Consider the following 27,411-nt stretch of genomic DNA (forward strand, 5'->3'; position numbering starts at 1 on the left):
AATCATTGCTTTAGAAAACATCGGGCGTCTTTCGTTAAGCAGCTGGCGTCTTTTCGTTTTGCTTTAGAAACATCTGGCGTTCTTTCGTTTTGCTTTTACAAAACATGTGGCGTCTTTCGTTGGTTTATTTCACCAATCAACGGCGTTTTGAACAAAATTTTTATTGTTTAATCACGCACGGGAGAAATCTCACCAGGCACTACCTTGGAGGTAAACAATGGCTGCTAATGGGAATGAGAGACAGAAAAAGTCGGCTTTTAGCTAATACTTACACTTCTACTTCTACTAACGTTTCCTACCGGAACATGCGAATGGCTGCTAATGGGGAATGAGAGACAGAAGAATTCGGCTTTTAGTTAACGCGCACGCTGCGAATTTTTTATTGTTCAACAACGCACAGGAAAAATCTCCCACCGGCACCACCTTGGAGGCCAAAGCGTAAGACTGGTTACGCACTACGACTACTACGACTACGACTACGAGGGACGAACGGGTGCCGCCTTAAGGAGCTTCGCCCCTAAAAGGGCTCGCGCAGGCGAGTCAGTCTTGGAACACGGTCTGAACGAGCCGGAGGTCTGCCGAAACCGCATCGACGCGCGGCGTTCGCGCACAGAGGCGCCTGTCTTCGGCTTACTGGGAGCGCGGTACACACAACAGACGAAGGAAGAACCACAAAACACGAGCGCTCACTAACAACTGCTTTATTCACACATTAGAAGGACACATTTATACACAAAGGTGCGCATGTCAAAAAAAGGAAAAGATTACAGCACGAGCAGCACGCGGCGCACTTTATCGAGGCGCTTGTCTAAGAACTATCAATGTACTTAAATTCAGTCATGTAGTGATAATGAAGGATGGCTTATACAATGGTCTGCATTCCTGGAAATGTGATACGCTTCAGAAATTTCGCGTGTAGTTTGAAGGGGATGTCGAAACAGAATAACTGTTTATTCGAACAGCGGGTGACATTTGCATGTATCACAATGCGATGCTAAGTGGGCATATGGGGTACTTTTCAAAGAGCTTCTATGCTCCCTGAGGCGTATATTTACACATCGGCCAGTTTGGCCGATGTACATGCGACCGCAAGACAGGGGTATCTCGTGTACCACTCCTGTAGCGCACTTGACATACTGCTTAACATGTTTTTGGAGGCATCTCCTCCCTTTACACACTCCCTGTGCCCTTCTATGTACCATAGCACATATGCTGCCCAGTTTATTGGGCGCAGAGAAAACAACGCGCACACCAAACCGGTTTCCAACATTTTTCAGTCCGTGGGCCATTTTATGAACGTAAGGAATTACTGCCGCTCTTTTGTTTTTTTTCGGTGTGTCCTGAAGATAAACATCTACGTTTTTCACAATTTTTCACCATCTGCAAGAGCCTTTCACATACCGATGCAAATAAAGACGAAGGGTATCCAGCAGCTAATAATCGGTCTACCTGCGCAACGAAGCCATAGTGCAGCATATGAAGGCAGCTTTTATCAAGGGCTGAACGTAAGCATGACAGTACAATTCCTCGTTTCACAAGCTTGGAGTGACCTACTCGTCGTAGGTATACCGTACATTCATTGCGTATCTCACAGGCTAAAGAAAGTAGGAAGTAGATACGGGGTTAATGTTGTTTTCACGGCTTCCAATAAGCTAGGTAAGATTTGTGCCGCTGTGCAGAGAAAGAATGAGCGAGTAAAAGACAAGAAGCGGACCGATCTTTGTTTCGTAAAACACACCAACAAATTCGCTGATTGCCGTACGAGTGTGGTGTATAAGGTCCCTTTCAGCTGCGGCCGCTTCTACGTAGGACAAACGGGCCGATGCATTAACCAGAGATTGTTGGAACATAAGAGATCGCTAACAGGAGGTTCACCTTCTAATCTATCTCTACATTGTTGAGATTGTAAGTGCACGCCAAAATCCGATGAATGCGCAGTGTTGTACCGTCATAGAAATGAAGAAACGCGCCTGATGATTGAAGCATGGCATACCGAGAATAGTGGTAGCGCATGCGTGAGCCAACCGTCGATTAACTTGCATAAACATGAAATCAAATGCCTTAACAGTTATTTTCCACGTAGACCGCAACGCGTGCCGGATTGATAGGTTCGCCTGTTGCATGGGCATGCGCAGATAAGTTTTCGTGCCTTCTTTCTTTTCAGCCGTTGTGCGTCTCTTCAGTTGTTAGTCGGCGTTTGTGGTGTCCTGACCTCTTTCTTGTGTCCGTGTTTGCACGCCCTGTCTTTTTAGAATGAATACTTACCAACTAGCTCAGCTCTATTATTCTGAGGGTCCGTGATGTATCCGATCCCGATCATGATTGGCAAGGGCATCTAAATACCTCTAGTCCGGTGGAAGAATAACCTTGGCCGGAGGCTGAGAAGGGCTCTACCACTGCATACCATCCTGGAGGAACCCCAACATCGGCTGCAAGAGAAACCAAACACAACAAAGAAGTGGCTGCGACACTCAAACAGAGAAGTTATCCTCTGCTACCGGTACCCGCAATAAGTCCCCTGGACATAAGTTCAACTGGTTTGCGGAGAAGACAGTGAGATGAGAGCAGCCTTCAGAAATGGTGGGAAGCAGTTCACAAACCGCTAAAGACGAGATTTCCCGGGATTCAATTCGTTATAAAAGAAGGAATTCTTTATAGGCGATACACGCTACGGTCAGGGAGAGAAATGGAACAACTTGTTGTACCAAGATACCTCCGATATTTCGTAATGCAAATGGCTCATGAAGGAATTCTTGCTGGTCATCAAAGAATAAAACGGACAACAGACTGTGTCCTCGAGGAGCTCTACAGGCCAGGGGTAGAATCAGATATCGCACGATTTGTGAAATCTTGCGACATGTGCCAGATGACTTTTGCCAAACACTTAGCCGGTCGAGTACCCTTGGGAGAAACGGCCGTCGTTTATACACCTTTTAAGAGGGTCGCAACTGATAAGAGGCGACTGTTATCTCCGGTGTCACAGAAAGCAAAAAGCTACCATATGTACCATTTCAACGAATGGAATCGGTTGTCAATATCAGCATGACGAAATTCCTCGCACCTGACCACGGATTGCAAATCACAGCTCAAGGACAAGCCATCGATGACTCAGCAGATTCCGCCTACCGCAGAAATATAGACCGCGAAGCTTCTACGCACGGAAAAAGAAGTGATCGCGTACGTGCTACTAGACTTCTCGGCCGCGTATATAAAGGTAGCAAGAATGTAGGCGCAAATTATAAGAGCTGGTTAACCTACCCATGAGCGATGTATCTGCATCACTTGGTCCTTTCATAGAAGTTTTCAGTGCCGTAGATAAATTTGTTATGACACTTAGAGCTGAGGGTAAACTTCTGACCTGTGCTGTGATTATTCCGACAAGTGCCGAGTGTGCGGTGCTCGGAAGTTTCGTGACAGCTTTTGTTTACTCATGCGTGCCGAGTGTGCGGTGCTCTGAAGTGTGGTGCAGTGACCGGAAGTGCGGTGCAGTGACAGTGCTGTGTGTGCTACGGTGCCCCAAGTTTTCAAGCGACAGTGGAAAGTTCTTCAGGACGAAGAACTTTCTTAAGTGGGGGGGGGGGGGGGTAATTGTGAAGAAGCATGTAAAGTCGAGCCAGCGAGAGCAGTCGATGGAGCGGCCGATCGCTGGAAGCAGAAGAAAAAGAAACAGCTCGTGTTCAGAAGAAAAGAAAAAAGGCTCGCGCTGGCGAGTCAGTCTTGGAACACGCGTCACACGCTCTGCGGCGTGACGATCCTAAAATACATCACAGTGCCACCAGGCTCGAAAAAAAAACCTAGTTGCCGCCGCAATTAGCAACGGTAACGCGCCGTTGCTGCGACCGTCCAATTCAGCGCGTTCCCAATAGAAGAAATCTAATTTCGTCAAAGCTCCCTGCGAAGCTTTCTGAGAACACACCGCGAAGTTTCGGCTTTAGCCCAAGCCTCGCTCATAGCATCCATTCATATCGAACAATAGCTCTCCGACGCTCGCCTGGCTGTCGCACCGCGTTGCCCGTTCGCCCTGTGAGAATTAAATGGACACTAAAGAGAAAGAATGAATCCGTTTAGATCGATAAATTGTGCTTTGAGAACTCTCATGTCGTTAATTTCGCCATCATAGGTTTATTATTCGAGCAGAAAATCAAGTTCAAAGCTTTATTTTCAAATTTCGCGCCGAAATCTCCCCTCGTAACGTCACTGATTTCAAAGTGTACTTATCGTATTTTTGCGCCATTGGCTCAACAAAATTACCCCAAACTAGGTACGTTACATCTATGGCCCCCTCAGAGGACAATGTACTTGATTTTTACCGATTAGGAACTAGGTGGTTTCTAGTAGGCGCCGGTCAAAACTTGTGACGTCACGTCGAATGGCGCGGAGACTTCAAGGTGGCGTTGCCACCCACATTTTGTTTTTGCGCGTTTTCTCGCTTACTAAGCGTCTTCTCGCAGCAAGCGTGGCGTTTTTGGTATCGTGACAGAGTACTTTACTAATATGAGAAAAACCATTTTGCTCTTTGGTGTCCCTTTAAAGGCCCGACTAGAGGGAAGACACGACGCTTGTCGCGTTTCTCTTCGCGTTTCACGACGCTTTGAAAGAATGCATATCGAATATCATTATTATGTGCTTGTTGATGCCATCTTTGCGCGCTATCCACCATATGCGGTGCGCAGGTGGATCTTGAGAACTTCAGTTACCGCAGGGGTTGAATCATGATCACGAGCGTCAGTCCTCGGTACGGAGATGTGCCACTGCAAGCTCTCATATACCAATGTACAATAAAAAATCAACTATTTTTGTGACGACGCATTTCCCTTTCGGGTTATACGATTCCTATGATGGAGGGATCAGCCATCCTTTTCATTCATTCATTCATTGCTTTCAGTTATATATTTGGAAGAACCTCCCCTTTCGTTGGCGAGGCACATCAGAGTAGATAGTTAAATGGTACCATTCCAGGCATTTTCATTAGGTTGCACTTGTTCGGTTGAAGGATGAAACGGAAGCTCAGGTCCTCTTTCTCCAGTACTTTAAACTGTGCCAGTTTTGAGAAAAGCTATTTTTATTGGTAGGAAAACTCTACAATGCAACCAGACTAAGCACTGAGGCTCTTCAGGATGAGTTCAGCTAGGCGTGCACTCTTGCATTCGGCTCCATTAGCAGTCTCAACCACTCTCCTGGATGCTTTGATAGTCTGTGACAGCCTAAGTCACATCTGGCCGTTGCTCGCGTAGTCGCTTTGCACGCCTTTTAATTGCTGCGGGGGCTTTTAGGGGTAGATTTCCTTAAAGCGGCACACGTTCGTCCCTCGTAGTGCGTACCCAGTCTTAACGCTAGTACCAGATCTTGACCTCCAAGGTGGTGCCGGTGGGAGATTTCTCCTGTGCGTTGTTGAACAATAAAAAATTCGCAGCGTGCGCGTTAACTAAAAGCCGAATTCTTCTGTCTCTCATTGCCCATTAGCAGCCATTGGCATGTTCCAGTAGGAAACGTTAGTAGAAGTAGAAGTGTAAGTGTTAGCTAAAAGCCGACTTCTTCTGTCTCTCATTCCCATTAGCAGCCATTGTTTACCTCCAAGGTAGTAGTGCCTGGTGAGATTTCTCCTGTGCGTGATTAAACAATAAAAATTTTGTTCAAAACGCCGTTGATTGATGAAATAAACCAACGAAACACACCAGATGTTTTCTAAAAGCAAAACGAAAGAACGCCAGATGTTTCTAAAGCAAAATGAAAAGACGCCAGCTGCTTAACGAAAGACGCCAGATGTTTTCTAAAGCAATGGTTTTCTAAACAATGAAAATTCACAGCGTACATGTAAAATTAAAGTGAGCTGCAAGTCGTCATAACTCTCATCGAACCTTTAGTATAAACGCGCCCGATCTCACGTCGGTGATGATGTACTGGGCAGAATTCACGGAAGATTCACGGTTTACCGATGAACCTCCGCAGCTTCGCCCACTCATCATCATTCACTCCGTGGATATGCTGTGATTTTTTTTTGTTTGTGGCGTACCAGGTGCGAAGCTACTGCAGCAGGTGACCGTCGTCGTGCTCTGTTTCCAATTCTGGAACGGTTGTACTGGGAACTGCTGTCCTTTTTGTCGGAAGAATTGTTCTTCCTTGGGGAAGAGGAATTTCTACGGCAGTGGTCGTGCCGCTTGCTGTCGGTAGTTAATGGATGTGTGCGGCTAGTTTTTCATCTGACCTGGTTCTTGTATCCAGGTTATCACACAGTGAATATTATTGCACAAAATCTGTTGTATTTATCATTTCTCTGTGTGCATGTCCCCGTAGCCATGTAGGTTCTTGCATATACACATTTCATGCTAAAACTGTAAATTATGTAAATTACATGTACCATAAAATCTTCTGTACATACTGCGGTACATATTTGCTGGCATGTTCACCAAGTCTTGTGTACTGTGTATGTGCATCGTCATGTACAGTTGCCCTCAATATGACTTGCAACACGGGAGCGCGTGGCCTCACGAGTTTAAAGATTGCGCATTCCTTCCACTAGCCCTTACTGCTACAACTAAACGCTGTTCTCTCACTGGGGGATGTTCCCAAATAGGAAAATAAGAATAAGTCACAGAAATGGAGCAAGTTGTAGCCGTGCGCAATCATTAAACTCGTGAGGCCACGCGCTCCCGTGTTGCAAGTCATATTGATGTCAAGTCAATTTTCCGAATATTGATTTAATCGCGAATGTTCGGTTGACGGGGTGTCAGCAAAACAGAAGAAAACAGGTATCGTCGTACTGCTGAATACAATTCACTGAGACACTTAACACCACGGGCAACGCCTCCTCAAACCACGGGTCACCACCCTGCTCGACAGAGTCTTGGAACAGTTCACGAGGCAACTGAGTGTGAAGCTACCTGCTCGTGAATCAGTAATGGTTCACCTTGGTCTGTTTAGCTTGCCACTAAATTTGCATTCTTTTAGCTGTGCATCACAAGTCTGCTCTAATTGCAAAGACGAATGTATTTTGCCTACTTTATTAAGGTAGTGGTAGAGAAACTGAAATATATCATTGTCGTGCCTGAGGTTCTGAATCCAGTTACTGAACTAATGTTACTTAGTTTCAGCTCACATATCCTTAAGCCTTTACATCCCGAGTCATTTTTGAAAAATCGCTCCTAAAATAATTTCATTTATTACTTGATTGGATTGAAGCGTTGAACAAATGCCCGAAATAAATTCGGTAATATATATGTATTTATAAGCATTTATAATATATATACTCATAAGCATTTGTTCAGTTCTAGAGACAGTTGGCTTCACTGCACTGTGAGCATCGCAAAGACCTCTCTTAACGCTTAATCTATAGCATATTATATATATATATATATATATATATATATATATATATATATATATATATATATATATACAGTAGAATCTCGTTGATACGATTTATAATAAGTTTTTCAGCCTCAGACATTTTTGTTGTATTCCCGGCCAACGTCCCTTGGAAATAATGCATTTTCATGGGTTTGAAAGATCACATTTATGCCCAAAATTGCATAACACGACCGCGAAAGTGGATCTTGACCAGGGGTGTAGCCAAGGGGGGCGGGTGTTAACCCCCCCCCCCCCCGAAAATTTTCAGTTTTGCTTGCTTATATATACACGCACACATACAAACGCACGCACAAACATACACAAAGTATGGTTGAACCCCCCCCCCCCGCAAAAAAATTTCTGGCTACGCCCCTGATCTTGACCGATATAGCTAGATATCCTGCGTTTATTCTTCGGTATGCCAGCTCGCACCGCGTGCCAACAACCCACGACGATCTGCGCGGTGCAGAGTCGCTGAGGCCACAGCGGCATCGCTTTTGCGGCGAAAAGATATCGGCTGGCGATATATATATATATATATATGTATGTATATAGTAGTTGTACGCACATCGTGGCTTCATCAGGCACGTCGACGACACTGGCGTTTAAAGGGTAACTTATAGTTTGACGTAACGTCAACACTCACTTTAGAGCACAGACGTCAGTATTATCGAAACGAAGTGCACTTTACGGTGCAATGATGTGAATATCTTACGTAACTTTATTAGCGTATTCCTCCGGGGTCAAGCAAGGTTTGAATATAGGTTGCTGAATCATAGGAGTACAAATGTAATGTTTATTAGGCTTCTACGAAAGCGTAGCCAACACTGGAACCATAATTGACGTTAACACGGCATGACGCCTGTATCATACGAGTCCATATTTAATGTTTGTTGCTTTGTTAGAAATTTACATAGCCAGCGCTACAATCACAATTGACGTTCCACCGACATTACGCCTGCATAGGGTCTTTTTCCAAAGCGGTTTCTAGACGTGACGTGGCTCTGTGGTAGAATACTTCACTGCCACGCAGAATGCTTGGGTTCGATTCCTGCTGAGATCCCGATTTTAATTCGTTTCAGTCGTCGGGTCAACGATGCCAATGTCGATTTTTCTTTACACTCTCTCATTTAAATTACCAGTGTATGTTCTCACCGTTCCTGGGAACATATAAACTGTCAATCACCTGTGGCGCATACCCGCTTACCGCGCCCCGTTGTATACGGGTTGTGCCACACGTGTCTGGAAGAAAGGGTTTGACGATGTACGCGACAGGATTTTCACGTTATTCATGTCGTGACCAGACAATCATATTCGCCAAACCCTCTTGCCTTCTCATGCCAATGTCGGTATACACCAAGCTATTTAAGCGATCAGGAGAGTACCCAGACGTAGGCAGCTAGCTAGATAGATAGATAGATAGATACATAGATACGTAAATATAGACACTCAAAGTGCCAAAGGTTCGCTAAGAAATGCTTCGCATTTAATATAAGCTCCGCCCACGAGGCCGCATTGCACATATTTTGCAAGCCTCCGCGCTACCAAGGAAGTAGTTACAAAACAACAGCAATACTTTTCACGCTTATAAACATTATCTTGCAATACTGCATTGATATTCAAATAAAGAAAGCAAAGCTAGAGAAAAAGAAATGTGTAGGCACGGAGTTCAGCGTCAGCTCAACAATATATCTGTTCTTTAAACTTACCTTCCGCCGCGATCATCTCGGAGTCTACGAAAAGTAATGTACATATCAAAGGTAACCTTTCTGCGCAGTACCTATTTATCTATTAAAACAAAGAATGCCAGATTTAGCGTAAAATTTAAAACAAAGGAATAGTTTTTTACCATTTCATAACATAAAACAGCGACATTAATCACATTTAATAAGGTTGTTTCTACTCTTTTTTTACGAAACTTTCGCCGCGAGTTTCCTTTACTGTCTGCTGTAACTACGGAGACTGTGAATGAAAGCGAAGCATGGCGAGGTGGCCTGAGATTGCCTTCGTGAATTTTGACTCTTGCGTTGCCGTAAACACCGCATATGCGTCTGTAGTCGCCGTGCTTGTTATCGTGTTTGAGGGAAACGCCAAGGCTTCATTTGACGTCTTGTTTCAACGAAATAAAAGCGTGTAGCGCACAGGGTGTTTAACTGTGGGGGTCAATGCATGTGTTGCCGTTACATTCACGCCAATGTATCCGGCTAAAGTGGCGTTAACTAAAGGCTTTACGAGGGATTGTTTCTCGCATTGACAACTTGCACTGACGCTGCCAAGACCCCTTCCGCCCTTGAACATTCAACTCTTTTGCTTATTTATTATTTAGTTATTACATACCTGCATGGCCTCAGTTGGCATTACAACAGGGGAGCCCACTTTTGCTGGGGGGCGCCTACCTTCTATGTGTGTGTGTGTCTGAGCGAATAATATATATATATATATATATATATATATATATATATATATATATATATATATATATATATATATATATATATATATATATATATATATATATATATATATGACACGTAGATTGTGCAGAGGCTGTCTTCGGTTACCATAAAACAAATAGGAAAAGGATATACGCTTTTAAAATAGGAGTTCATTTGTCAATGCTTCGATAGGAGACCGATCTTTATCAAGGCAAAATTTACAAGGCCTCGATGCGCTTTTATAGCATCGTCCCTCGAGCGGGGAGGGAGAGAAAATATAAAAAATAAAAAGAATAAAAAAATGTAAAACTAAAAAAATGAGTAGCCAGAAAACCACGCGTATACACTCGGACATACAAGGAACACGTGCATACTCGAGGGAAGAAATAGAAAAACATATAAATGCATACATAGATAATCCCGGTGGACACAATCAATAAGTACACTCTTCTCGTCCATTGCCAAGCCCCAACTCTCCGGCTTCGCCCTGCTCATTTGTTCGTGAGGCACAGTTGGGGGTGAGGCTTCAAAATAAGGGATAAGCGTTTAAAAAACGGTCTACGGACTATAAGCTTCACGAGAGTATACTGCAGTTTAATATAAACAAATTATCACTGCGTAATACATGTACACAATACATGCGAAATGCAAAAAAAAAACGCACGTTAGACAAAAGCAAGATTTCCAAATATGATATCGTGAAGTATGATGGCACGCCATTAAAAACAAGTTTTTCTTTTTTTTTTTACTTAATAGTCTTAGCGGCGTCAATACAGTTACGATGACGATCCATGCAGTCGAAAGCTCCTGCTTCAGAGCGACACTATGTAGCGCGCATCCTTTCGCGGTTTGTAGACAACGATTCCCTCACACGGCATTTTTCATTGCTAGGCGTTCGTGCATCGAGCGTGAGACTTATGCGACGGGCGCTTGAACGTAGCACATCATTCTGTGCTGGTGGAGCTGGATTCCGTTAAGACGACGCAAATGTCCCGATGGGCGCACGTCACATAATCACACACGCACCGGCTGACCACAATTAACTTCTTATAATGCACACACCACTGCATATTCTCCACACCAGGTTTGTTTACTTTCGCATTGTGTTCCGCTAACGGGTTATGTTGGTCGCTTTCTTTCTCTCGCGCTTCGTCCGTACATACGTCACTCATATAGGCGCAGAGCACGGCGCATATCACAATAGATGACCAAGATTCCCACGTTACGAGCACCAAGTAACACACACACACACACGCACATGTGGCAACGCTAATGCCATGGATTTTGTGGGCGGTAAATCGTCCACAAACGCGCACATTCCGACTTCACTTTCACCTCACTGCACACAAATGAACGCGACGCGACGACAATCGCCGATGTGGTGACCCTCGGGCGATATATGCATCGCGTATCCGAGCGATGGAGGGAACACACGCCGTGTTGCAACTTGACGATGCCGAAACGACGGAACGCGCTAAAGCCTTGTAAAACACTCTGAGCTGCTGCCACGTCGGTGCACTTCGAACGCGGCACAGTCACAAGCTTCTGCTGCATCGAATGACGACAGGCAAGGATGATGCTGGGCACATGCGGATAACAGTAGGAAAGAGCTTCTTCTGGAAGAAACAAACTCCGCAGGAAATTCGAATTGACGGATCTCGGTCTCGATGCAGCCGTACCTCGCCTCTCGACGCGAACGGTGTCATGTTGCATTTTTCATTGGTTCGTCTTACCCATCACGTCACAGTTAAGATCGGCCGCAGTTAAATGCGCATAATACAAATGGACAGCGGTACAGTTAACTTTTTATTCTTAGCTTGTCACCGACTATGGTTAACATGTTTGTTGTTTTATTGTTGCTTGGTTGCGTAGAGTGTATTACTGCCATCTGCATAAGACAGCGTCAAGACTTTGTGTTCATAAGCTTCTGTAGCGCCTGCGTGTACCGGTTCAATAAACTTTCTTTTGTGGTGTTTGCCAATGTATGCACACACGCTTAGGGACAGCTATCTTACGAACCACCTTATAATCGACAAGTGCGATGAATAAAGCCTTGGTGAAATAATATTATCAGCGTATATTATAATCTAATCGAAATCAAAATTGCTTCACGGGCTCAATTCACACAAGCAAATGAAGTAGACGAAACAGAGAATCGCTGAACCAAAACGATAAGTAATAGCGTAACCATTTGAGCAACGATAAGTGGTCTGAAATGACTAACTTCCGCCACAGCCACAACTCGGAAACGTGGGGCAATCCAGAATTCGCCCCAGTGAAACCGAAACAGGAAGTGCTATCAGTTGCTCTCAACAACCGGTAGATATGCTAGGGTTGATTTGGGCGCAGGGGCCTATGGGAGTGCCCGCTCTTAACGTTTTTCTTTTCGTATGGATGAAAGAAAGATGATGACTTTTATGGGCTCGTTTTTTTTTTGTTAGGCACTGCTTTAATATTACGCTGAGGTAGAAAATAGTACTACTTGGTTCAGTGAGTGACCCCGCTTCCGAAAATGTCGCACGACCAGCATCGTACGGACGGTGCCCGAAAAAGAAGGCTGTGACACTTGCACACGCAGTCGAGCAACTGCGAGGAAAAACCCCCGTCGTGGCGACAGCCCCCTCAAATCCAGATGTGGTATTCACGAGCGCTACTGTAGGCGATCGCAAACACGTCGCCGGGGGGGGGGGGCAATGACAAAAATTATACTGTCGATACAAACGCACCAAAACATGGGCAAATGCCAAGATATACACATCATCCGCTCGAGAACCGCGTCATTCTCGAGTGCACAGCACAGGGGTCCACAGCAGTCTTGATCATTCAGTGAAACTGTCACCATGCACAAGCCTTTACTCATGTTCCACCCTCGAAAATAACCAAAAGTAGTATCATAAGATAGACCTTGCCCATGCTATTCAGCGTCATCGAAGCCTTTGTTCGTGCTAATCCAGCAGTAAATAACCTTCCAAAGGTTGATGCTGTCATGGCTCTTAAGCCCCCAGTGACAGCATCATATACGGCAACCCGTATTCATTCGTCAGACCAACCGTGACTTCATCGGTTTCCCTAGGCCACCTGCTTCCCCAAACAGTCATGTAAAGTGTTGCACAGTTGTTCAATGGAATGCACAAAGCCAGAGATCCAAACTCTCTGATTACCGTGCCTTTGATGGAACTAGCAATTTCCTTGGATTATAATATCCCAGCTCCGTGTAGATCAGGACTTCCGGACTAGCGGGTACTATTCTTTTCACCCCATTTTCAGCGGACTGATGGTATCAGCAGGATACTGGTTGGTTTCTGCAACGACGTTCCAGTAGCAGAGACTGTTGTCTCTTCACATAGCACGAATCAGTTTATCTGTGTAAAGACAGTTGCTGGCAAACAAACAAACATATACTCTTACTCGAGCAGCATTTGACGTTTAAAGATTGGACCACATTGATCTCGGCAACATCAGCCCCACATATAAACTCTGATTACTTTAATGTTCCCAATATGCAATGGGGCAGTACGCGCACCTGTGCTCGAGGATATACATTGGCCAATCTACTTGCACAACATTACACTGGACCATTAAACGATTGTAGAGTCACTTGCTTGAAGGCACCACAAATCACCAGCTGTATCGACCTACTGTTTCTGTCAAGATCGGTTGTTCAAAAATTTACCTGGTGCACTGACTCTGAGACAAGGAAAAGTGATTTGTACTCAATTTTATTATCAGCGTCTTGGTTTGAGACGCCTTGACTAAAAGCCAAAATGAAATACACAGACTGGAACACTTACAGAGACGCTTCTAGTTGTGGTGTTACATCAGTGATTGCGGGCAGCGAACTGGCACCTACAATAGCCCACTGCCTAGAGAAAACCTTGCGTACTATACTTCGGCGACCAAATGTACGGGTTCATGATGAAGAGTACAAGCACCTTTGCGCTGTCCATGACCACTACAAAGATTAGGGCGCGAAAACGACAAACCCAGAGAAGTGGAAGACAATACACGATTTTCTCATGGGTGCCGCCATGTTGCTGAGCGGGTGGAGCTGTCCCTAATCTGGTAACCAACTGGCTTGCGCAAATGCGTAACAACTCCCATTTGCATGGCCACGCGTAGTGCGAGCCGTTTTTCGACCACCGGCGCGCGCACTTTGAGCTGTTTCCGCACCAGAACGGAGGAAAACGCGAGGTGCCAGACCACATGTCCTCACCCTGTGAAAACGGTCTGTAGAGTGGCGCTGCTAGAAACTCTTTATCACTGTCACACTCACCTAGTTTTTATACAATTTCTTATCTTGTTTATCAATCCGAATGTCCACCATCACGTCAGAAATAAAACAGAATCATATATGACATGCAGAACATCAAATTGCGACCAACAACCGCGCATGCCAAATAAAAGCCAGAAACAAATCGTACTCGGAACCATGGGGGGTAATCGAAGCCTCTCTTATACAACGACCATGATTTTTCCTGATAAGAACGCTACCAATGCGAACCGAGAGCAGCCCTTGAATTTGTCTAATATCATTGTTTCACGAAAAATCAGCTCGCACCCACATGGAGAGATATGAGCGACTACATGCACACACTTGTCCTCTTTCTCATTTTCTTTTTGTGTGTGCTTCCTAAGACGATGATTAATGCATGTTTCTACCTGGTCGACGTTAATTTGACCAAACAACATGCGAATTGAGTAAACAACTCCAACAGAGTATTTCAGGGAAGGGTTTATACGCCTGATGCTGCATCCTCGTTTGCTTTGACCGCTGCGATTCGAGGGCAAAGATTTTGCAGCTTGTGGGGGGCAGGCACTTCAAGTCTGCTTGGCACCTTCTTGAGACCGTGAGACAAAGCGTGTCCGTATGGCATAACCACTGGTCTTCCCTTCAAATACTGAGACCCTTCCCTTTCTGCTCCATACGTAACTCTTTGCAGGAGTGACTCGGCGACTACTGCAATGGCCCTCGTAGGGAATCCTGCGGCCGAAAGATGGGACACTTGCCAATCAGAGCTCTCCCGCATACGATGCGTGCATGGCCGTTGGAGAGCTGATCGCATGCACATAGTAATAATTCCCGTTTCAAGGCTAAAACCTCATAGTATTGTTCTTTTAGAACTAAGCTACTTCATTGGGCTTTAGTTTCGTTACAAATTATCCGATTTGAATGCGGTTTGCGGCAAAAAGATTCATGAAGAATGTCACTTTAATGGCCTATCCCGTTGTTTTGATGTGCAAGGCCGAAAACAAAGAATAAGTAAGATATAACCAAAACCGTGACATTAGGCGAAATTCATTACAAGAGGGATGCCGGGCGCGCGCCAATGTGTATGCGTCTAGGCGACGTGGCGCTGCGCGCGCGTGGGAGTATACAGCGTTCGGTTTTCGCATCAACGTAACGTGGTGAACCTAGCATCGCCAACTTCCGCTGCCGCTGGCTGACGCGAACAGTGCGCTGGACTATCCATCTCTCCTTGAATAGCATTTCGCGATTTTCATTATTTCTTATTTATTCTTTGTTTCCGGTGTTGCACATGAATAAGCGCGACGCGTCATTAAATTTTCATCCTTCCTGAATGTTTTGCCGCAAACCACATAAAAATCGAATATCTTGTAACAGAACTAACGCCCAATGAAATAGTTCAGTTCTCAAAAAGTCACCCTATGTGCCCCATGAGTCAAGAAGATTCGAGACTCGGCGAGACCTGACGATATATCCCGAGAACTTGTCAGCGACGTGGGTGTCGACACGAGTGATCAAAAAACAAAAACTAGGTCATCAAAGTAGGTGAATTCATGTGGTACTCAAGGGAATATCCGCATGCAGTCCTCGTACCAAAAGCCACATGACCTCAAAGTAATACCCCTGGCACACGGGTACTCAAAAGTTCTTTACGTGAGGGGACATCTTCCGGAAACGCGTTCGTGTGCAGTGACACACGACAAAAAGGTATGTCTCTCCGGGCAATGTTCCTTTTCCGGAAAGCAGATCCTGCAGATACCTTTTGAACGTAAAGAAAACTCTCGCATGCAGCCTGCACAACTCAACAATGCCGCCTTTTAAAGAAGGCTCCATAAGTGCCACGTAATCCCTTCAGTGATGTATATATGCGTGACTCCACACAAATGCACTGTCCAGGCAGTAACGTCACCCTTTGTAAAACCGCATCAAGTTGCAAGCGCCACCATGTTGAATTCCGGCGGAGACATTTGCTTTGCGAATAGACCTCTCCCTGTTTGCAAACAACGTGACGTCACTGGCAGTGTCCCGCCCCCAAGTCCCGCCTTCGGAGCAAGCGCTGGTTGGCATGAAAGTTCCGCCGGCGGGATCTCTGCATAGCAGCGCTGCGTGTGTCTGCGTTACTTCGATAGATGTTTTTGCAAATTGCTATTTTCTGAACTCACAGATGTTAAAAGGAATAGTCACTGCCTATAATGAACGATTCTGCTAGGTCAACATATGATGTGCTCGTCGTGGATGACAGCCATAAAAAAATCTTATGCTCTTAGAAAGCGAACGTTGTACATTTTCGCGACGACTGGTGTTTGGAGAAATATTAGCATGGAATGGATGTGAACGTACTCAATTTCAGTCGCGAATTCCGCACTGCAGTTTTAAACGATCTACAGCATTGGCGGCTACTGTGTGCGAGGTCACGGATTAGGTTCTCACTCACGGCGCAAGATTCTGATCGGAGATGAATGAAAAAAAAAAAAAAAAACGAAGGAAACACTCATTGGCGTGCGTTCGGTTGAGGTTAACAAATCCCCGTGAAATTTAAAGCGAAGTTTTCCCTTACGGCATTCCTCCTAATCTACTGAGCAGTTTTGCGATGTTAAACACAATAATTTAATTATAAATAATCCCTTGCGCGGTTACTTCGCTGTAGCTGATGCCTACAACGTGTTTCCATACTTACTCGTCTCCTTTAGATATGGTACACGAACTCGGATTGTCACTTCATAAATATCGAGCCGTAATGATAAGCTAAGTAGAATATGACAAACAAGAATCTCCACTGCTTCCATTAAGACGTACATCTCCAATAAAAGGCGATACGCGCATGGTTCTGGGTATTCGCCGTGGTAAACCGTACATGCATGTTCTGCAATGCTAAAACACGCTGGTAGCTCATGCGTATAGTCTCACCTTTCAGCCCGGACATCATGCACGTTTATTTATTTATTTTTTGTGCACGCAGCACAAACACTGAGATGTACGCACTCGCAGATCATCGCGTCAAATAAAATGTCCAATCCTGATGTTCCGTCGACAACCGGTCACTGCAAATGGCCGTGTTAGACACAACGCGCGCCAATGTTTTCGCAAACAAGATGCATCGTTATTCACACACCACACACAATATTATCAGTTTCAACGTCCGCAAAGGTGAACCGGTATTGTCACTGCCTTTCAACGCACACTACACGCCACAGTAAACGCGGCACATTTTCGAAGACGATGCCGCTGTTCCTCGCACAGGCCACCTCGTGGGTTCACTTCTCCAAGTTAAACAGCCAGCAGCGTCGCAAAGTTTTCGTCACGCAGTCCACGACACATTTATATGTTCTTTGACACATACCACAAATAATCTTGGAACCGAAAGATGAAGGAAAAGGTTCAAAAGAAAAAAGAAAACGTGCGCCAAACACCGTGCTGCTGTACCGCGCTGAGCCGGCAGCGGGAGTGTTTTGCCAACCACCGCCATTGCACGTGCGCCGAAAGGTCACGTGACCTGACGTCACGGGGCGTGAGTGACGTAGGCCGGTAGAGGTTCATAGCGTGGTGCACTGCAGTCTGCGCAGTGGCGCCGTCAACAAAAGTCCCAAATAATTAGCGCATTTTTTTATGTTTTCTCTCCTTCCAAGGTAATGAGCTGCGCTTCTTTGACAGCGAAAGCTGTTATGAGATCACAACAGCCGTGCTGCAGTTGTCCGCCACCGGCGCCGTCAACGTCGCCGGTGTCCGTAACCCACATCGAGCGAAACAAGAAAAAATTAAATTAGAAAAAAATATCCAGGATGGCATGGGATTTGAACCCGGGCTCTCTGCGTGGCAGTCGAGCATTCTACCACACAGCCACGCTGGTGCTTGAAACTCCTTTGCAAAGAGACCCTATACAAGCGCCATGTCGGGCAACGAATCGAGTTAACATATGTAATATAGCGTGGCAGAGGAGTAAAATAACAACCAGTAGTCACGCAATGCTAATTGCGCAACGAGTCTGCGGTTTACAGCTTCCCACCCGCTACAAAGCGCTAAGCCGTAATTTTTCATCGTCAGTAGTTACGTGCAGCATCAAGAAAGTGCTCGTAATGCCTTACAGATCTGTACAGCGGTTGCCTCGCTTACCCGCAGAATGACGAATAATGGCATAGTGGGTGCTCCCCTACTTCACATAATTATGATTTATGGCGTTGTGCATACCTTACAGGCGTGCTTGCATTAGTTGCCCCAAGAGAATTTCGAACGGGCTCTAGAAAGGCCGCCCTTCTAGATTTCGCTGTGACTGTGCTTGTGTTCCGCGCAGGCCTGGCGTTTTTTCCTCACGCTCTTTTATGAAACCGGAGCTAATCACGGAGGCCATGAACTACATAAAAAACTTCATGCGATGCTGTGTGTCGTCGGCGTAACTCCTTTGTGCAAAGGGTCCTTAAGAGCAACGAAATGGGCTTACTGCAAAATACTTTACTTTTGCCCGCGTGCCAGGGGTATTACATGACGTCATCAGTGAAGTCTCCATGTGACGTCACTGTTAGGTCCTAGATTGGGAGAATTAGTGATGTAAACGGGAAGTCACCGCACGACAACGTCGCTTCGTCAAATGCGGATCAATCACAGATGCTGTGTAGAAACATGTGAGGTGCAGAAATCTTGCAACGCATAAGATTCCGAAAGCAGTGTAAAACCACGTTAGGTGCAGCGAGCTTTCAGGGAGGGTGGGGGACTAGATACAATAGACCCAGATGAAAGAGCACGAGAAAAGGAAGATGAGTTTCGCCAACCAGTCGTCTTAGGCAAATGCATACACGACTGCGTGACTTTTTGTAAGCTTAGAGTGGGTCGAGACGAAAGGCAATAACTCTTTCTTTGCACGGGGAATACACCCAGCATACACGATGCGCGTAGAACAGTGAGCTCAAATCTAAAAATTGCAACTCCTCGGAGTTAGGGATCACGTGCGTAAAAAGAAGCCCTTGGCTGGGTTGAATATAGCACCTGAAATATCTGACACAAAGCTTGCGAATGAAAAGTCACAATGCTTGGTTAAAAGTGCTTAAAAATCATCAACATACCTAAACACTAATTAAACCGGACACTCAATGAATGCAGCATGCAAGGACGAATTAATACCTGACAAAAATGTTGCATATAAACAGGAGCCACGCATGATCCAATACACATGCCCTGGCGTTGCAAATAAGGTTGCTCGTCGAAAACAATAAATTGTCAGATGAAAGTCCGGTGTGATTTTACAAATCGCACTCGCCGTTTCTTTTTCAATGCAGAACTGAACATCTCGTGAAATAGAGCACCAAGACGGGCTAGTTGGTTGACATTCACCGTAATGTCTTAAATAACTACGCCAAGAAACGTGGTTACAAGATTGGCAAGAAGAATGGACGTGCGAAGACTCGCAACTGAATGTTTACTGGGTGAAAGATAACATATGTACAGATAACCACGAATGAGCTTAGTGCATCCAGTTGTTCTCTGTATATATGTCATCTTTCCCTCATTAAACATTCAATTGTGAGTCTGCGCCCGCCGAGTCGTCTTCCCTCACTTTTTGTCCGTGTTTGTTAGCGCAGTTCAAAAGCCTTTACGATAACTGTCACTAAAAGCCTGTCTTCTGGCACTGAGTAATAATGTTCCTATATCCAACACAATCCATTGTGCTTTTTTTTGTTACCCGGAGTAGCTAGCTGCAAGAAACTCCGGGAATATAAATGCATGTAGGCACGGGTATATGAGACGAGATGGCTTCGCAATATCAGCTTCTTGTGGAGGCAGGCTAACGAGAGTTTCCAGTATCTACAAGCCCTGCGCAAAGGAAGAGCAGTACGGCACTTCTGAATGTACCCAGTTATTTTAGTTCGCTGGCTGCATGGGATGTGCCACCTAATGCTAGCCAAGCTGTTTTGTTTTTTTATTATTTAATTTTAATCAGCCACGTCAGTAGCACACAAAAATGGGGTCGCTGGGCAGAAAGGAGAGACGAATAAGCACTGCACAAGGATCTTAACTGTATAATTTGTCAGTTACATTTTGCTTTTCTTTATTTCATTAGGCATGGTTACCGTCAGCTGGCACTCATCGTATGAATTTTAGCGCGCGTTAGGGAGTACTGACGGGACAGAAAGCTAAATTCCCAACAGTTCCTAATGGGATAGCCTACAATACACAGAGACTGTTTCGCCATTGGGGCTAGACAGGCGCCTTCTGTGCCTCAGCTTATTTCCTTCGAAATAAAATAGTGTGCCCTTTGAACTTTTCCTTGGAGCAATTTCCTGTCAGCTGTGACACAGAACATATTTTTCATATGATATTCTGATGAGAATTTTGAAGCTTGCCGTTCTCATTGTGCGAAGACGTAGTTTATTAGCTTGGCAAGTGGAGTTGACGACCTGTCGTTTTGTCCAATAAATAAATCTTCCTCAGGTCCATTCCTCCACGTTTGCGTTCTTCCTGTACTTATTGAATCTGATGAGGATCACAAAGGTGTTGTATATGTAGGTAATTAAATATATAATATTTTATACATCGAAACTATACAGTACCAGAAGATTTTGCAAATGTATATATGAGGTTACGACCGTATACATTGGATGCTGTTCCATTATTGACTGTTCTTTCTGTTAATATCTTTTACTTCCGCTCACGACAACCTTTATTATTGGGATGACAAACATACAACGAACTGTATTTGATACTGAGAAGCGACTGTCAATACCCCCTAACGGGAGGCCGCTGTAGCCGCTGGCCGCGCCCGCGTAGAGAACAGCTGCAGTTTTTCAGCGGCAATTGATTTACTTTATCCTACCTAGAGAAGGCGGAGGAAAACGAAATTCGTTTTTTTTTTTCAGAAGCCTTCTATTAACAAGGTTCCGACTCCGGGTTCAAAGAATATCGCGGCTTACAAAGGATCGGCAAAATGATCTCATTTCCACCGCCGTGTTGTCCAGTATACATTCTCATTCTTTTTTTTTCATTTCGAATGAAGTGATCGCGGAACACGAGAGAAGAGAAGGAGTAACGCTGCTCAGTCCCGAGTTTGTGTAACGACGTGGCTCCTTTGATTCCCGTGTTTGAATAAAAAAAAATAGTCGACAGAAGGCATGGGCCCAGCATCGCAATCTAGAGTTCCGTTAAATCCTACTCAGGAGCGAAGAAGCGTGCAAAGAAAGGCTCCTATGGCGGGCTCCCTCCCTAGGAATCACATTTAGAAACCAGAGGAGCACCGAACCTTAATGAAAATGAAAAGTGGTTCCCGCTAAAAGGGGAGACGTACGGCCGCATTAAGGCTATTTTTTAGTCTGCCTGAAAGTGCTCAGAACTGAGCAGCTTGCAGTGCTCGGAGGAACCTTTGTCTCTCTAGTGCGGTGTGCTGTTCACGCATTGGCCCCGAGAATTCGCGCAGCTTTTCGGGAGGTGTGTGATCTCTTTATGAATGGCCGCACACTTTTCTTTCAGATTTGGTTCTTCGCTTTTATAACGTTCGCCTGTGTCGGCGAAAAATATAAAAGTTGTGGAGAATTGCAGACAAAGGGCACCTGTGGTTATATTTGGAAAAGCAAGAAGTAATCACCAAACAAAAGGTACGCTGCTCAGCTTTTCAACGAGATAAGGTTTTTTTACTCTATTGGATAAGCTTTCAAAAGAAAAGGAGCAGTGAAAAGAGCAGTGATGACAGCAGTGACGAGAAAAAATCAATGCTCTTACAGTGTTACAAAAATTTTGTTATTTCTTCAGGTGTGAAAGATGCTTTAGGGGGACTATGTAGCAGCTCGGCAGATTCTAGAATCGTACACTATATATCTTGCTTCACATTTAATTGTATTCCGTGGTAATCATACATACAAATACGTTATCTTTCCAAGACAGGTAAGTGCTCTACAACTTTCGTTAAGTGCTATTCAGCAAGAGTGACGGTTCTTTACTGTACATGAAGCAAGCACGACTATTCGAAATTGCGAGAGTGCGAAGAGTGTTAGGATGTACACGTCTTTATACCTGACGGACCAATAATTAGCGTTCGATTAATTTCACGTGGTGAGATTTTCTTTCTCATACACTCACTCACGTGTCTCATAACTTCCAACCACCTCATCAACGTTACTTTAAGCTTTCCGACGAATTCCTCATTTATTTTAGAGGTAGAATATGGTTATATTATTCGAAATTTGTAATATGAAACAACCATTCACATGAGACCTTTCCAAAGATATAGGTCATTGCAGAGGTTGCAAAAGTGAACGTCATGGATTGCTGACTGTGGCACAGGGTCAGCAAGCGACTGACCAGCCTTGTTCGCAACGTGTTTTTAAACGAAAGCTTGTGGCCGCTTAAAATGTGTGCCCGTTGGGCAATTGTTGATTTATTAAATAATAAAAAGAAAGAAACTGGGGAGCCTCTGAATAACACACAATCTCATTAGAGATATTTAATTCTTCTTGATACTAATAAGCTCTCCGCTTCCTCTAACCCAACAGCTGAGGCATTTAATAGCAGAATTGGCGAATAAAAGAACTAATTTTGTAAACGCAGAGCTGTGTGTGTCGATATTAAAGCAGACGCTCTAATTTAATCATAAATATTTGATGGGGAAAAATGACCACCGCCAATAAATACATCTTTTCGAGATTTTCTTCCGATATCATTCTAAATTTAGTTCCGCACACATTACACTGAGCCGGATTGTCTGACAGCATTCTACATTCATTTCTTTTTAATTATGATTATTCTAGCAACAAGGGCGTAGCCAGGGGGTGGGGGTTCCCCCCCCCCCCGAATTTTTTCAGTTGTGCTGGCGTATATATACACGCGCACATACAAACGCACGCACGAACATACATAAAGTATGGTTGAACCCCCCCCCCCCCCGAAAAAAATTGTGTCTACGCTCCTGTCTAGTAACCTTTTCTCCGACTTGCGCATCACGTTAATGCTGTCTTCAAAGGAGTTGTAAGCGTGTAAGCATCACGTTATCACAGGGTGAGGTCAAGTGTGCCGATTCTGTTCCCACCACCAACCATCTTTTGCGACGATGTTCGGTCAACTATAGGAAATGTTCAATATAATTTGCCTGTTTGTAAGGGCTTCGCAAATATATAGACTTGGCAAGCTGTATACACAGCCCAGTCACATTAATGTGACTACGGCGTACATTCGACGTCGACGTTAAATAACCAATCACAAAAGCCACGTAGCAGCACAGTGCAGTTGAGCGTATATAAAGGGTGTGCGAGGGCTTCGGAAAACATTGCGGTCGTTGGCGTAATGCAGAAACGGAGCGATTTATCCGACGTCCAAAAGGACAGGATCATTGGCTTTCGGGCCAAGGTTGCAAGCATTTCCGAAACGGCTAAGTATGTGAACTGTTCGCGTGCCGCCGTGGTAAAAGTGTATCGTGCATGGCAAAATGGGAATATCCATAGTCAGCGACGGTGTGAATGTGGTGCATCAAGGGCCATAGACGACAGAGGTCAACGACAGCTGCGGAGATGCGTTCGGGCGAATAAACGGGCTACCGTTGAGCAACTGACCGCCCAGATTTACCAACGGGCTACCAACAGTGTCTCCCAAACTACTGTTGAGCGAACGTTGCTGCGTCTGGGCCTCCGCAGCAGACGCCTGGTTCAAGCACCTATGCTGACTGCTGTTCATCGGCGACGACGGCAGGAATTCGCACACCAGTACCGCAACTGGACGTCCACTGAGTGGCGACAGGTGGCGTTTTCCGATGGATTACGCTTTATGCGCCATCGGACAGATGGATGTTGGCGTAAACGCGGAAACCTCAGAGAACAAACACCCTGCAACCATTGCCGGAAGAGTCGAGGCTGGCGCGCAATCTAGCGCAGTTGGCCACGGCACTGGAGTCGGCATGGCTCAACCTCCCAGGGAACACCTTCAGGAACCTAACTGACTCTCTTGCTGCACGTCTCGCAGCAGTCCGCACTGCGAAAGGTGTTTATTCTGGCTTTTGACAGGTGGTCACATTAATGTGACTGGACCGTGTGTATGTTGGTCCAAGTAAACTTGGTCCAGGGTAATTTTAAAAAACGGAACAGTGACGTAAAGCGGTGCACCAACGGCGCTCCCATATTCCTCCCATATTACCTCGGTTCGCATGTCAAATCTTGCGTAAACTTCCGAGGCATCATGTTGAAGTGCGAAGCAAAGCGGGAACAGTGCTCTCATCGTCGCCCTAACCAGGCTTGAACGGTTGAGATTCAGAGCGTTGCTCGAAGCTGAGCACTACAAAGGGACTGCTCATAGTAGTTTACAACAGTAGATCCTGCGGTTTATAGCGTTAGACCACACCATGTAACTTGACATCGACGTAAATACGAGGCGATCAAAATAGAACAGGTTAGTTAAATCAAAACGGCAGACTAACCAAACGAAACCAAGTGGGATGCAGAACAAACGATCATTCGTCGATAGAGACAGAGCTGTAGCCTCAAGAAGAAGAACACAACAATGTGTCCTTGGATGCAGCATTTATACTCCCACTGCCTGTGACGCGGTGTAGGTAATATATGCGTTCCTTGGTGGGAACATATCACTACTTGCTTGCGACGCGTGGTAGACTACCTAGATGAACTATAGCAACGGCGCGCATCTAGCGCTCGGGTAACGACAGCGATGTCTGTCAACGATACAAGGAACTGTACGTTAAGAGGATTCGTTGTTGGGCTAGTTGGTTCATAACGGAGGAAGGAGGAGGAGGAGGAGAAGAAAAACGGAAAGACAGGGAGGTTAGCCAGTTCTCAGACCGGCTGGCTACCCTGTGCTGGGGAAAGGGGAAGGGGGAGTGAAAGATGATAGAAAAGGGATGTTATAAAAAGAAAAAAAAAAGAACAATAGTGCGATAAACGACACTGCTTAAAGTCTGTCTATGAGATTAGTTTTGCGCAAAAAGCGCAATAACGCTTTCAAAGCTTTCCGTGCCGAGGATGGTTTCGGCCAGTGTCCTAAGATCTTTTCCTCCGACAGTGGACGATTGTCAAGTCTATTTAACGCTGCGGACAGTTCTTCTCTTTGTGCACTGAAGCGAGGACACTCACAGAGAAGATGGGCGATTGTCTCCTCGCAGCTACAGTTATCACATGTCGGGCTGCTGGCCATTCCAATTCGAAATGAGTAGGCCTTCGTGAAGGCCACCCCGAGCCACAGGCGGCACAGGAGCGTCTCCTCAGCTCTAGTTATTCCCGACGGAAGACGGAGCTGTAGATTCGGGTCCAAGTTGTGAAGACGGGCGTTGGTAAATTCCGTCGAGTTCCACTGTGCCAGTGTCAGTTCACGTGCATGGGAACGAAGCCTTGTTGCGGCGTCCGTTCTTGACAGCGGTATAGATGCACAATGGAGAGCATCATGGGCAGATCGGGCAGCCTCATCAGCACGGTCATTTCCGTAGATACCGCAATGGCCCGGTATCCACTGATAGATTAGGCTGTGGCGCTTCTCAATGGCGCGGTGATGAAGCAGTCTTATGTCAACGACTAACTGTTCATTTGGTCCATGACGATATGGGGACATAATGCACTGGAGCGCTGCTTTGGAGTCAGAGAAGACTGACCATGCCTGTGGCGTTTCTTCCACTACGAACTCTAGAGCAGCACGGATGGCGGTGAGTTCTGCAGCCGTCGATGATGTCAAGTGCGACGTCTTGAACTTTATGGTGACGGATTTCTCGGGTATGACCACTGCCCCTGCTGAGCTTGTAGGAGAAACTGAACCGTCAGTATAAATGTGAAGGCGGCCACTGTGTTTTTCATGCAGAAACAATAGAGTGGCTTGCTGTAGGGCCAGATATGACGAGTGTTTTTTCTTTTGTATACCGGAAATGGTTATCAGAGCTTCCAGTGGATGTAGACACCACAACGGCAACGGCGATCTTGCTGCGTGCGTGATGTTCGTGGGAATCACTGCGCTATGCGAAGCAATAATTCCGCTGAATGCAGAGTGTGGCCTAGCAGCTGGAAGTGAGGCGAGGTGGTGTGATGGAATCCGGGCGGCATGTCTTATGTGCATTCTTAAAGCATCGACGCGGATGTATGTTGTGATGGGGTGATCACGAGCGATGACGACAGTCGCTGCTGAGGACGCGCATCTGGGAAGCCCAAGGCATATCCTCAGTGCTTGAGCTTGAATCGACTGGAGTACGCGTAAGTTTGTTCTTCGAGTCCTGCCCAGTACAGGTAAACTGTAGCGCATGAAGCCGAGGAAAAGTGCAGTATACAGTTGAAGCATCGCTCGTACAGATGCACCCCACGATTTTCCCGCAAGAAACCTTAGGACGTGTGTGATCGTGGCGAGCTTCTTTTTCATGTAGGCGATCTGGGGGCTCCAGGACAAGTCGCGATCTATGATTACTCCCAGGAAACGGTGGGTCGTCACGTAGCTGATCGTGCGCCCATTGATTTTGATGACGTATGGGGTCATTACCTTGCGCGTAAACCCAAGCACTGAGCATTTTTCAGACGACAGTTCCAGTCCCCGTCCTTGGAGGTAGTTTGCCGTCAGTGTAGCCGCTCGCTGAAGCCTGGCTCGTACGTGTAGACGCGTGACCCCTGACGCCCAGATGCAGATGTCGTCTGCGTATATTGACAGATGCACAGACCGCGGAAGAACGTCAACAAGACCGATGAGCGCAAGGTTAAAGAGTATGGGGCTCAGGACTCCACCTTGAGGTACGCCGCGACAAGTACAATGTTGCGTTGTTGCACCATCTTCTGTCTGAACAAAGAAGGTTCTGTCCTTCAAATAGCTGTAGATCCAGTGATAGACGCGGCCCCCCAATCCAATGTTACCCAAGGCGTTCAGGATGGCTTCATGCAATACATTGTCATATGCGCCTTTCACGTCCAAGAACATTGCTGCAGATAATCTCTTTATGCTTTTTTGTTGCTGCACAGACGTGACAAGGTCAATAACATTATCTATAGAAGACCGTCCACGCCGAAAGCCGGTCATAGCATCGGGGTATATCTCGTTATGCTCCAGGTACCACTCTATGCGAGTCAGTATCATCTTCTCCATCACCTTTCCAAAACAGCTGGCAAGCGCGATGGGTCGATAGGAGGCCAAGTCCAGAGGAGATTTACCTGGTTTGAGCAGGGGGACAAGTCGGCTGGACTTCCACGAAGGAGGAACCAATCCGTTACACCACGAGTCGTTGTATACCGCTAGGAGGGCACGCCGAGCTGCTTGTCCGAGGTTACAAAGGGCCATGTAGGTGACGCCATCAGGTCCTGGTGATGACGAACGCTTGCATGCTGCCAAAGCTGCCTGAAGCTCCTCTGCAGAGAACAGGTTGTCCCTCCGGGAATCTCTGGACATCGGCGCGTTTCCTAGGTTACTAAGGGTGATCCCGGACCCCTTATTGGCAACTCTGGC

The sequence above is a fragment of the Rhipicephalus sanguineus genome, chromosome 5 (assembly GCF_013339695.2).
Source record: "Rhipicephalus sanguineus isolate Rsan-2018 chromosome 5, BIME_Rsan_1.4, whole genome shotgun sequence".
Lineage (NCBI taxonomy): Eukaryota > Metazoa > Arthropoda > Arachnida > Ixodida > Ixodidae > Rhipicephalus > Rhipicephalus sanguineus.